The sequence below is a fragment of the Mustela putorius genome, unplaced genomic scaffold (genome assembly GCF_011764305.1).
Source record: "Mustela putorius furo isolate JIRA1106 unplaced genomic scaffold, ASM1176430v1.1 tig00001826_pilon_pilon_pilon, whole genome shotgun sequence".
Lineage (NCBI taxonomy): Eukaryota > Metazoa > Chordata > Mammalia > Carnivora > Mustelidae > Mustela > Mustela putorius.
In genome coordinates, this window is record NW_025421880.1 from 189,240 (window position 1) to 202,890 (window position 13,651).

The 13,651-nt window shown below is 34.7% G+C and overlaps 1 pseudogene; it reads right to left on the reverse strand.

Moving 5' to 3' along the window:
* Positions 1 to 6,078: 6,078 nt before the first annotated feature.
* Positions 6,079 to 6,731, reverse strand: LOC123394192 (annotated as a pseudogene).
* Between the last annotated feature and the right edge of the window lie 6,920 nt (positions 6,732 to 13,651).

Consider the following 13,651-nt stretch of genomic DNA (forward strand, 5'->3'; position numbering starts at 1 on the left):
AGCACTTAATAACTGCTTTCTTCAGGTTTTGTCTCTCATTAATAATTCTGCTTCAACTTCCTCAAATTCCAAGTAATAAGAAAGGACTTAATTAATACTCCATCATTTATGGATGCATTTAGAGTAAGATAAATAACATGAAATAAGGAAGTTACTAAGGGAAGGAGGATTATACCCTCAAGTTATGTACACACACACACACACACACACACACACACATATATTTTAATTTATAGTAATGACTTATTTCATTTATAATTTCAGAAACGGGACAGGAGGTATAAAAGGAAAAAATTATCTTATTGTATGTCAAGATACTTTGTGTGGGGGTGTGTTTTAAGTAATATCTGCCTTTGCCACTAGCCTGCCTCCTTTGGAGATGTTTTATTTCTGAAGTGTTAGAAGTATTAGCAATGACAACATTTTTTACAGAAATATTAGGGAAGGAAAGAATAGCATTTGAGTCAAATACAGATTACACAGTGAAAGCAGGACTTTCCAAAATAAGAAGTGTCAAGTTTGCTTGCATCAAATATGTTTGTTCACCAGCTTGCCTGTACTTGAGAGGGAACATTTGCTTTCCTGACCTTTCCATGCTCCTTAATCCCTGCCTTGTTTGTTCCTTTGTTTGATATTGGCATGCCACTAGATTACTGTAAAACATTTTCTAGCCAGACATTTGCTTGATGACCCCCTGCCATTTTACACTTTGTATGAGTGGACCCTGCCAGGAAAGTGAATGAACCAAATCTTAAGGGAGTACTTTAATTCATGACTAAAGGACTCTGCATATCAAAAATACTGTCCCCACTGGGAGAAATCATTTTCTTCATCAGTTACATTTTCCAGTAATTGGTTGCAATGATTTAAGAGTAACACACAGTAGTGTGAGCATGGCAGAATAGTTTTCACCTCCTGTTTCCATTTTGGCTCTCTGATATATGCACATCAGTTAAAAAACGTAAAGAATTAAAAAAAAAAAAAAGTAAAGCATTGAAGAATATCTAGACATTGAAAAAAGTGTGCCCAAAGTGTTCCAGAATCAAATGCATTTGTTGTTTTGCTTGTGGAACACCAAAAAGGAAATACAGGATCTGTGAGCGTTTATAAGAAATAAACAAGTATAGGTACAGATTTCAAATATCCATAAGGATAACTAAGAAGATTACTACATGATAAACTTGCCTTGAAAATTAAGTCTCCTTGTATATGTCATTGTAAATGTACACAATAATACACGTGGGATGAGGATTAGAGAGACGAAGAAAAATATTAATTGTCCCCAAAACCCCTTTTTGATTAAATGGAAGAAATACAACATATTTAGTTGTTGTCTGGGGATCATTTTTCAGGATACACAAAACACAAAGAAAATGTATATTCAGATTTTTAAAATTGTTTCTATCTGAAGCTATGGATGATGCTGTCCTCGTTTTGCATGGTTCTGAGGTTCACAAATGCTACTTACCCTTGTTAGTTAAAATCAGTCCTTCCAAAAATCTGATTCACATTTGGTACTCAGGTATATTAACTGTGATTGATTGCAATTAAGTACAAACTTCACAGCTATTTCTTCAGTTCACAAATCATCATATAAGTGATTTATTCATCATAATCAGTTACATTTGTATACTTTGAAGTCTGATGGCGGTGGTCACTTCCCATCTTTTGTTCAGTCCATGCAGACAAGAAGCATGTAGTTGTGTTGCTGTCTTTCTCCTAGTGATAAAGCCAAGTGACATTTTATAAGATGGGCAACAGAAAGAAGGAATTGACCAACAAAAGTTCAGTAAAGTAAAAAGCCAATGCTGGGAGTTCAGTTCAAAGGTAATATAAATGGAGTTCTAGAAGAGATGGATAGCCAGGGGAATGTTGACACTGCCATGGTTTCAGAGGCTTGAGATATGCAGTCAGGGAATTTTAGTAAAGGTGAATTTATCAAAAAAAAAAAAAAATGAGGAAACTCTTGGGGCACCTGGGCAGCTCAGTGGGTTTTAACCCACTTGATCACAGGGTCCTGGGATCAAGCCCCGAGCAGGGAGCCTGCTTCCCTTCCTCTCTCTCTCTGCCTGCCTCTCTGCCTACTTGTGATCTCTGTCAAATAAACAAATAAAATCTATTAAAAAAAAAGAGGAAACTGTGACAAAAAGGATAAAGATGTTTCAGGATAAGTGAGGTCAGTCAAATTTAACATGGAGGAAATTCTCAAAGATGTTTCATGACAATTAAAATTCACAGAATAACATATTAGAAGTTGACCCAACCTTAGAAAGCCTATGGCAATTCACTGAAGCTTAGAAAAAAATGCTCATTCTACTATGTAAGTTATCCAGTGAGAAGAGGAAGGCAAGACTGTTCAAATTACTTCTTTTTATATTATTGCTTAATATGTAGATATATATTTAGCAAAGAAATAAAATGTTTTAATTCTCAATGTTTTTATGGAATTTAATTTAAGATAATAAATAGAAAATTTTCACCAAATCTGTGAAACAGAAACAAACCTTGATCTTGCATCAACCCTTGATGCACAAGCAGGATAAGTAATTGAGAATCAAGTAAAACCAGAGTCAGATACTAACCCAAATTTAATATAATTTCATGGCTAAGCTGCACATAGCTGTTTAGGTAAAATAATTTTCAAAACCATTAAATTATCAATTTTAAATTTTATAATTTTTTAAAGCTCTCTGAAGAAATTCTGTTTAACCAAGAATGTAATTCAATGGTTGTTTGTTTGTTTGTTTGTTTTCTAAAATTCTGTGAATATTGTCACTTCTGTTTTAAAGCATACAGACTTAAAATAAGAGAGGATTGAAAATGAGTTATATTCATTATACAGATTTATTTTTTTCAATTATACCTTGGTTTTATAAATAACAATTTAAAAGTAGACATATGATGAGTTTGATGAAATGTGGGTTTTTTTTAAAGATTTTATTTATTGATTTGAAAGTGAGACATAGGTTGAAAGAGAGAGCATTAGTGGGGAGGAGAGGGAGAAGTAGACTCCCTGGTGAGCAGGGAGCCAGACATGGTGCTATATCCCAGGACCCTTGAGACCATGACCTGAGCGGAAGGCAGATGCTCAACAGACTGAGGCCACCCAGGCACCCCTTGATGAAATGTTTTAACAGATAAACTTTGTCAAATGTTTAGATACCTACCTTCGACACTCATTTGGTTATTTTCAAATATACTCCTTGTTATTCATTATTAGAATAGAATCGACAAATATTAACTGATGGTAGAATTTTTAGGACTCAACGGCTTCTTTTTTAATTATTTTGTGTAGTAGCTAGTCAGATAAGCATGTAAGAATTACTGACCAAATAGAGGAAAGAATAAATAAATTTTACATTGCCAAAACCATCAAAAGAAAAAAAAGAAAGAAAGAAAGTGGGTGGGGGGACAATTAAGTTCCACTAGAAAAATTATGAAGGAAAAGTATTTTGTTTCATGATGTGTCTGCTAAACAGGATCAAGAAAATAATTTTAGTTTTCCATACTGTGAGACTTCTAATTTCTGGCAATTGGAAAAAAATACAGTATCTACTTTCTCATTGTACTATTACAAATGAAACTACATTTATTAAAACAACATATGCATCTACAAAAGTCAAAGACAGAGTCATTCATTCTTAGTAGAATATATGAGTACTTGATTAAAAGAGGTGGCTCAGTGGGTTAATTTTAGTTTTCCATACTGTGAGACTTCTAATTTCTGGCAATTGGAAAAAAATACAGTATCTACTTTCTCATTGTACTATTACAAATGAAACTACATTTATTAAAACAACATATGCATCTACAAAAGTCAAAGACAGAGTCATTCATTCTTAGTAGAATATATGAGTACTTGATTAAAAGAGGTGGCTCAGTGGGTTAAGTGTCCCACTCTTGATCACCCCAGGTCTTGAACTCAAGGTCCTGAGTTCAAGCCCTGTGTTGAGCTCCATACTGGGCATGGAGCCTACTTAAAAACAAACAAACAAACAAACAAATAATAGAAGAATTAATTTAGAAAGACAAGCTTGTGAGGTCAAATGGTTGCAGACATTTTTTTTTTCTTAAATTAGCAAATTAATTTTCATTATCCAAAAAATGTACTCTCATCTAATGTCAGCCAGAGGTGAATAAATTATAACTAAGAAAAAAATATTAGTTTGAATTAAATTTTTAATTTAAAAATCCTGCACTATTTTGGATCTTTGACAAATATTGTAAGGTTGATGAATATTAGGTATGAAGGCCATTAGGGTTTAGATGTAATTATATAAAAAGTTACAATTACAAATGGGATGGTCCTACATTAGTGTAAGCTGCATTTCAGTTCTTTTTTTTTTTTTTAAGATTTTATTTATTTATTTGACAGACAGAGATCACAAGTAGGCAGAGAGGCAGGCAGAGAGAGAGGAGGAAGCAGGATCTCCGCTGAGCAGAGAGCCCAATGTGGGGCTCAATCCCAGGGTCCTGGGACCATGAACTGAGCCGAAGGCAGAGGCTTTAACCCACTGAGCCACCCAGGCACCCCTGCATTTCAGTTCTTATCCTCCTTGAGATTCTTAATCGGAAAAGTGGGGATGTAGGGAAGCATTTAGTGGCATTGTATTTGGAGGAATACCAACTCTCTTCCATTATAATGAAATGTCAGTCTTAGAGCTATTTCCGCCAGGGAAATGGCTTCATACTCATTTGTAATGGCAGCAGGGAACCCAAGTGTGGCCATTCAGACACATGCCACTATCTCAGCGAGAAATAGAATAATACAGCAAGAAGATGTACCATCCTGATAGAACACTGCTCCCTACTAAATTTTTAGAGAAGATATATATCTAATTTCCCAGGGAAAGAACATTATGTTCCTATAAGTAGTATTCTAACCTGAAAAAAGAATAGAGAACTTTATGGAAAGTTAAAATTTAGAATTCAAGACATGCTGTTTGATTAGATTAAACAGGAAAATCTACAATAAGCAGTTGTCAAATGCCTCTTCTAGTTAGAGCCTGGATAAACAAATACAATTTTATGAAATCTTTGAATTTTTTAATAAAACCTTTGAAATTTGATAACAGCTTTATTTTCATGATTTTTCAGATCTCAATTTACATTCAATTGAGAAAATATTTTTTAATAAAAATCACTTTTGAATTTTCCTAATTCATGTTGCTTATGTCATTTCTTATTTTGCAAAATTGTACAGCAGCGGTTTTTAAAGTTGTGTGGATTTTCTTAAGGGTTATGCACAGATGTTGCTATCTCCTTGCTCTGTGAGCATATTTTGATAATTAATTCTTTCCAATATTTTGAAAAGAATAGCTATATTTTTCTTTACCTAAATGTTAATATTATGAAGGGTAGTAGAATGTTTCATTCCAAAATATACCTCTTTGGTATAAGGGTTATTTTGAACTGATCTGAGAAACAGTAGACACAGGAGAAGCTCTGAAACAAGAGTGGACATCATCATCCCTTGTATACAGAAAATTTATATTTATAGAGGATGTGTCTTTGTAAACATGTCTTCCTATCTGTAACAGGAGGGGAAAGATGGTTCTAAATCACATGAGACCATTATCAATAGAAAAGGCATAGAAAAGTCTGCATAGCCAAACTTGCTGTTTTTTACCTTACATTTTCTGATAAGGACATCCTTTTCTCTTTTGTCTTTAGCTGAATATGGTATGTATGTATGCATTTATTATAGGAATCATCTCTTGCTTACAGAGTAATGATTTAAACTGAATACATTTGAGCACAGTAAATATTTGACATGGAAAGTAATTGTATCAGAAGATGTGTCAGAAAAATAACAACTCATCTGACACATAATAACTAGAAAATATTTTTCTGTCTGGTAATTTAAGTGTTACAAATCCTGAGATTGTTATAACGGAACCAAACAGGTAATACCTATAATTAAATCTTGCTTGGAAATCATCTGTTAAGAAAATGCTTTGAGATACAAATCATCTATGTATTAAACATGAGTCTTATATTTTACAAAGAATTTAAACAAATATATCAAACAATTAAAGTTAAGTGGCTCTTAATAGAGCTATTATGTTCAAGGATACGCTAGTCCATGATTTCTCATATACTGGGGTTTTCCATTGCAGTGCCACTCTTGTCATTTATCTACCTGTTGATGTCTTCCTCTGCTAAGTGGATTCTTTCAGAAATGCAGATTTCCAACTTAGCTTCTTTTTAAACTTTTTAAAAAATATTTTTATTTATTTATTTGAGAGAGAGAGAGAATGAGAGAGAACATGAGAGGGGAGAGTCAGAGAGAGAAGCAGACTCCCTACTTAGCAGGGAGCCTGATGTGTGCTTGATCCCAAGACTCCCGGATCATGACCTGAGCCGAAGGCAGTGGTTTAACCAATTGAGCCACCCAGGTGCCCCCCAACTTATCTTTAAATGGTAAAAACCACTGAGGTTTTACTCTTAAGCACAGTCTACTAAGGGTTGCCAATTGCATGAGGTACTATTGACCTGAACCTGGTAATAGCCAAATAGTCAATTCCTGAAACTCCATACTTCTTTCCAATACCACTTCGAGTTCTTCTAAAGTATTAGGCTTCTCTGGGTCCTAGATTTAATCAAATCATAATCGCTAGCACTTTCTCTTCCATGATCTGGGTCTGTCAGACATTTCTCCACTTAAAGAGGTAGGAGAGCCAGGGGACTGTGCTCAGGGTCCAGGAGAACAGCCAGGATACCTGCTCCATCCTCATGCCCCAGAATCCCTGGCAACTGTCCCACCTGAGCCACCACTTGCTCTCTTGAATATGGTATTTAAGCTGGTGGTTTAGAAAATCTCAGAGAGTTACACATTTTTCTGTGGGTATTTACCATGTATACATGAGATATACATGTTAACAAACCTCTCTTTCTCTTGCTAATCTTTCATTACAAGAATCTCAGCCAAGCATTCAGAAGGATAGAGAGAAAATTACTTTCCTCTCCTAAATTATTAAATAACTAAGCAGTAACATGCTTTTTAATTTACAGTGTTCTTTTAAATATACTGTTAATTTTTAGTTTGAAGTCTAATTCTAGTATTATCAACTAATTTTAATAGTCAAGGAAACAGATTTACTGAGTTTTAATTCACCATTATTACATAAAATAAAAATATTTTTCTAAGTTGGAATTTAGTGAAGAATACGTATACCATTTATTAATTATTTATTTATTTATAATAGGTAATTGCTTTTTAATTTTATTTTTCTTGGAGAGAGAAGGAGAGTAGAAGCAGATTAGAGGGAGAATGAGAGAATCTTTCTCTTTTCTTTTTTAAAATTAATTCAATTAGCCAAAATATAAAACATCATTCGTTTCAGATGTAGAGTTCAGTAATTCATCAGTTGCATATAACACCCAGTGCTCATCTCTTCATGTGCCCTTCTTAGGAAAGAGAGAATCAGAAGTGACATTCTTAGATGGCCATAAAATCTGTAGTTCTTGGCATTCATATAAATTCAATCTACATGATATCTGAAAGGATTTTTGAAGGTCACTGATAAATTTCCCAGTAAAACTCCAGAAGAGAGGAATATTTTCTCTCTCACTGTGTAATGCGGTCATCAAATGCCCACTTTACCGTTTTTCTTATTTATAGTAATCTCTGATAATTCTCCATAATTTCTGCTCCTTCATTCATCTTTGTTTATTCTATGTGTGGGAAAGATTGATTTATTTATGACATATTTCAAATATATGTCATCATTTCCACTTAATGTTAGCATCAGTCTATTGCTTTTTCTTTTTTTAAGACTGTTATTGACAATCTAAGTATTTGAGTTCTTATGAAGTAAGTAACAAAAGAAAAAAAAAAAAACAGTTTCTACAGTTTACAAGAACTGTCAAGATCCTGAGAAAGCACACCTTGTAGTTTTGCCTTTTTGAATTTTAGAAAGTAAAAAACATTGTATTCTCTCATTCCCACCCAATAAATGTGTTCTAGAGAAGTAAATCATAACTAGCTTATAAAATTCTGAAATGCTTATCAAGAACTCTAATAAATTAACAAAAAATGTTTATTAGAAATTAAGGAAAGATGTCATAGCAAGAGAACTTTGAGGAATGTGTGGCTTTCCTACCAGTCAATTAAGAATGACATAAAATTGTTAAGGTCCATGAGTCTGTTCATATGAGGTGCCTTTCTCTATGTAAATAATGTGTACATTGTTCTATTGAAATTAGTCAATCGTTGCTATTTGAGCAACTTAGGAATACATAAAAAATAAAACTTTGGAAAGAAAGGAAGCAACTCGGAGTACCTCGTCAAAAAAGAAACAACAGGTTGAGAATAGAACCTCTTGCCCTGACCTCAGCAAACCAAGGCTTGGCTGCAATGTCAGCCATTCCGTTTGTTTTTTTGTTTTTTTGTTTTTTTTTAAGATTTTATTTATTTATTTTACAGATACAAACACAAGGGGATGGGGAACACAAGCAGGGGGAGTGAGAGAGGGAGAAGCAGGCTTCCCCCTAAGCAGGAAGCCCAATGCAGGACTCTATCCCAGGACACTGGGATCATGAGTTGAGCTGAAGGCAGCTGCTTAACAGTTGAGCCACCCATGTGCCCAATTTCAGCCATTCCTAAGGATTTGGCTTTTTTCTGAAATTATCTGATCTGCACTGGTGGGGTAATCTGTCTGATAGACATCCCTTCCCCCAAAGAAGTTGACCTTACTTGATATAATCCTTTCTTTATGACTCCCTGCTCCACCCACCTTCTGCTTTAAAAACATATTTTGTACAGGTTCTTGGAGCTTCTTTCTACTTCCTAGACTGGATATTCTTTTATTTGTGAATTGTTGAATACAGTCAATTAAATCTTCAAATTTACTCAGTTGAATTTCGTTTAACAATGTGAAAGAAAACAGACCTTTCTCGAAGTAATTGGATGTTGTAAAGGGAAAAAAGAAAAAAAAAAGAAAATTTTGCTTTTATCCTTCTAGGTTCTTAACTGGGTCTCTGCTACAAGAGATTAAAAGAGAAAAACAAACAAGTGAGTTAACATGTATATCTTATACATGCATGAGAGAAACTCAGAGATTTGTAATTCTAAAGGGTGTTTAGATCTTAGGCTTATATATTATTGTCAACTAAAGAAAAGAGATTTGGGGCTCCTGGGTGGGTAAGGCTATTTGTGGGAAGGTGATAGGGCAAAGTGTGGTAAACAATTTGATAGATTTGTCAAGTGTCTTCTCCATTGATAAATTTCTTATGATGAAGTCATTCTCATCCACCTGGTACCGAGAGAGACACCTTCACAAGTGGAGATTTCCCTTATAAATAAAAATTTCCCTCAAATAAAGAAATCATGGGTTATCTTCAGAATTTTTTGTGTGTCTGCTCTTTCTTAAAATAATCTATTCAGCATAATCTTTATGCCAAAAGGACATATTTTTGAGTGACATACACACATACTTTGGAGATATTGTGGGATTAGTTCCTGACCACTCTAATAAAGCAAATATAAGAAAGTGAGTCAAATGAAAAAAAAAATATTTTTTGGTTTCCCTGCACATATAAAAGTTATGTTTATATAGTACTGTAATCTATTCAGCATGTATAGCATTATGTCTAAATAAATAATGTGCATTTCTTAATTAAAATAATTTCTTATTAAAAGTGCTAACCATCATATGAGCTTTCATTGAGTCATAATCTATTTTTTTAAGATTTTATCTATTTATTTGATAAAATGAGAGGTGGGAACAGTAAAGGCAGAGGGAGAAGCAGGCTGCCCACTGAGCAGGGAATCCAATGCGGGCTGAGCAGGGAACCCAGTGTGGGGTTTGATCCCAGGACCCCAGAATCATGACTGGAGCTGAAGGCAGACGCTTAACTGACTAAACCATCCAGGTGCCCAGGGTCATAGACTTTTTGATAGTGGAAGGTCTTGCCCTGATGGTGATGGTGACAGTGACTGCTGAACTTGGGGATAGATGAAGCAATTCCTTAAGACAACAATGAAGTTTGCCACATCCATTGATTATTTTACAAACAATTCTCTGTAGCATATAGTACTGTTTGATAGCAATTTATCTACAACAGATCTTTTTTTTTTAAAAAAAACTAGAATCCTTCCTCTCAAACCCTGCCACTGCTTTATCAATTAAGTTTATGAAGTATTCTAAATCCTTGTCAACATTTCAACATTCTTCACTGCATCTTCATTAGGTATAGATTCTATCACAAGAAACTGTTTTCTTTGCTCATCCATAAGAAGTAACTCCTCATTTTTTCAAGGTTTATCATGAAATTGCAGCAATTTCATCTTTATGCTCCACTTCTAATTCTAGCTTCTTGCTATTTCCATTACATCAGTGGTTACTTCCTCTATGCAAGTCTTGAACCACTCAAAGCCACCCATGTAGGTGGGAATCAACTTTTTCCAAGCTCTTGTTAATGTTGATATTTACATCTCTGCACATGAACCACATGACATTTTAATGGTGAATCCTTTCCACAAGGTTTTAAATGTACTTTGCCTAAACCCATCAGAGAAATTGTTTCTAGCAGCTAGAGCTTTATGATATGCATTTCTTAAATAATAATACAGCAAGTCAAAAATGACTCCTGGCTCCTTGGGTTGCAGAATGAATATTGTGTTAGTAGGTACTAAAACAACATTAGTCTTGTATATCTCCATCAGTGATCTTGTGTGACCAGGTATACTATCAATGAGCAGTAATCTTTTGAAAAGAATCTTCTTTTTTTTTTCTAAGCAGTTCTTAACAGTGAGCTTAATATATTTAGTAAACTGTGTTGTAAATAGATGTACTGTCATCCAGACTTTGTTGTTCCATTTCTAGAACATAAGTGGAATTATTGAGTATCATTCTGAAGGGCCCTAGGTTTTTTGGAATGGTATATGAGCATTAACTTCACCTAAAAATTGAAGCCTCTAGAAAGTTAGCCTATCCTTTGAAGCCAGGTATTAAATTTCTCCTTTCTAGCTAAGAAAATCCTAGATGACATCTTCCTCTTATTAATGGCTTTTTCAACTATATTGAAAATCTGTTGTGTAGTGCTGTCTTCATTAATTATCTTACCCAGAATTTCTGGATAACCAGGGCAGATTCTGCACTTGCTACTTCACCTTGCATTTTTATGTTGTGGAGATGCTTCTTTCCTTGAACATAGTGAAACAATCTCTGCTAGCTTCAACATCTCTTTTGCATCTCTTTCCCCTCTCATCCCTCATAGAATTCAAGAGTTCTAGGGTCCTGCTCTGGATTAGGCTTTGGGTAAGGAATATTAAGGATTATTGTGACTGATTTTTTTTTTTTAAGATTTTATTTATTTAATTGACAGACAGAGATCACCAGCAGGCAGAGAGGCAGACAGAGAGAGAGGGGGAAGCAGGCTCTCCACTGAGCAGAGAACCCGATGTGGGGCTCGATCCCAGGACCCTGAGATCATGACCTGAGCCGAAGGCAGAGGCTTAACCCACTGAGCCACCCAGGTGCCCCATTGTGACTGATTTTATCTTCTATCCAGACTACTAAAACTTTCCCCATTTCAGCAATAAGGCTGTTTTGCTTTCTTACCATTCACATGTTCATTGAAGTAGCACTTTTCATTTCCTTCAAGACCTTTTCCTTTGCATTCATATATTGGCTAACTGGCTCAGGAGGCTTAGCTTTTGGCCTGTCTGAACGTTCAACATACCTTCCTCACTAAGCTTAATCATTTCTAGCTCTTGATTTAAATTGAGTCGTGAGAGACAATTCCTTTCACTTGAACATGTAGGGGCCAGTATAATGTTATTCATTGGCCAAATTTCCATATTATTTTGTTTCAGGAAGTAGGGAAGCCTGAGAAGGGCCAGTTAGTGGAGCGGCTGGAACACACACATTTATCAATTAATTTTGCTGTCTTATATGGGTGTGGTTCATGGACCCTCAAAACATTTATAAGAGTAATATCAAACATTACTGATCACAGATCACCATAACAAATATAATAATAATGGAAGAGTTTGAAATATTGTGACAATTACCAAAATGTGATACAGAGACATGTTGTGAGCAAATGCTGTTAGAAAAATGGCACCAATTGACTTCCCTAGATGCAAAGTTGCAACAAACTCAATTTGTTAAAAATATATTATCTTTGAAGCTCAGCAAAGCAAATTGCAATAAAACAAGGTATGTATGTATTCTGGTCTCCTATAATATTGTAATAATGGTCTTTTTTATTTGTAGATAAATCTATAGGTATAGACATTATGATTGTCTTTTTCATAGCAACAATTAGAAATCCATCTATGAAGAATTTCTAAACTTTATAAAGTAAAAAATCTAATTTCTGAATAAATTCTTATTCCACATCTATTTTTTAAATACATAAAATAACATTTTTAGGAAAATTAATCACACCATATGTTCCATATATGTATCTATACTAAATGGTTATTTATGTGGTGGTGTTTCTTTTGGAAAATAGAGTATAGGGGCACCTTGGTGGCTCAGTGGGTTAAGCCTCTGCATTCAGCTCAGGTAATGGTCTCAGGGTCCTGGGATTGAGCCCAACATCAGGCCCTCTGCTTGGCAGAGAGCCTGCTTCCCCCTCTCTCTCTGCCTGTCTCTCTGCCTACTTGTGATCTATGTCTGTCAAATAAATAAATAAAATCTTTAAAAAAAAAGGAAAATAGAGTATAATTGTTATTTAATGAAGTTTGATATTATTTATTCAAGGAAAAATAGTTCTTGGAATGGGGGAGTATAGTGCCTAACATTAGTAGGGCACTCTTCCCAAAGGATTTTGCACAAGAATGAGTTTTATAAGGTGTTAGAAGAGACAAAATAAAACAGGGTGTAATTAGCTAGGACGTTGTCAGTGAGTGGTCTTGTTGAACTATAGACCCCCAAAATGATTTCTTATTGCATTTTCTTGAGGCATTAACAATTACTGGAACATTCCACCCACCAGACCTGAAGAGCTCTAAAACAGTGAAATACCTGGAAGACCAGGCCCCATGTGTCCTCTCTGTGTCTGTGATTGCCTGCCACCCCCACCCATGACCATGCACTCTCTGCCTGCTCTTTTGCAGGTACTCCTGAAACTTTCCTTGTAAAACTCTAAGAGTCCATATTGCAGGCAGAAAGTACAATTTATAGTATATCAAGCAAACAACTAGTAATCGAGTTCATATTTCAACATTGCCTCTTTTGTACGGGACCCCCCAACTACCTCATCAGATTGTAATTTAAAATGAAGTAACTATTCTTCTATCCTTTTTTCTCATGTTGGGATACTCTAAGTAAAACCTTTAATTGTGATGTTTCCTTTCCCTTCAGAAGCTTTACACCATGTTTATGTGCATGTTTAAATCGCCTTCATTCAAGGGGGTTCTACTTTTAGAATAAGGTTTTTAGAATTCTTAAAGTTGTATTATTTGTTATGTCTTTTTTTTTTTTATGTGATTTGACCAGGAGATTCTTCAGTGGATACTTAAAAAAAATGTGGATTCTATTTTTCTTGGACGGAATGTTTTAGATATATCTTTTAGAACTATGTATTCTGAAGTATGCTTCAAGTAAAAAGGTGTTCTTGTTGGGAAAAAACAACAACAACAACAAAAACCTTTAACTGAAGGTACTCCTTTAAAATCAAGCATATCAGAGGATGG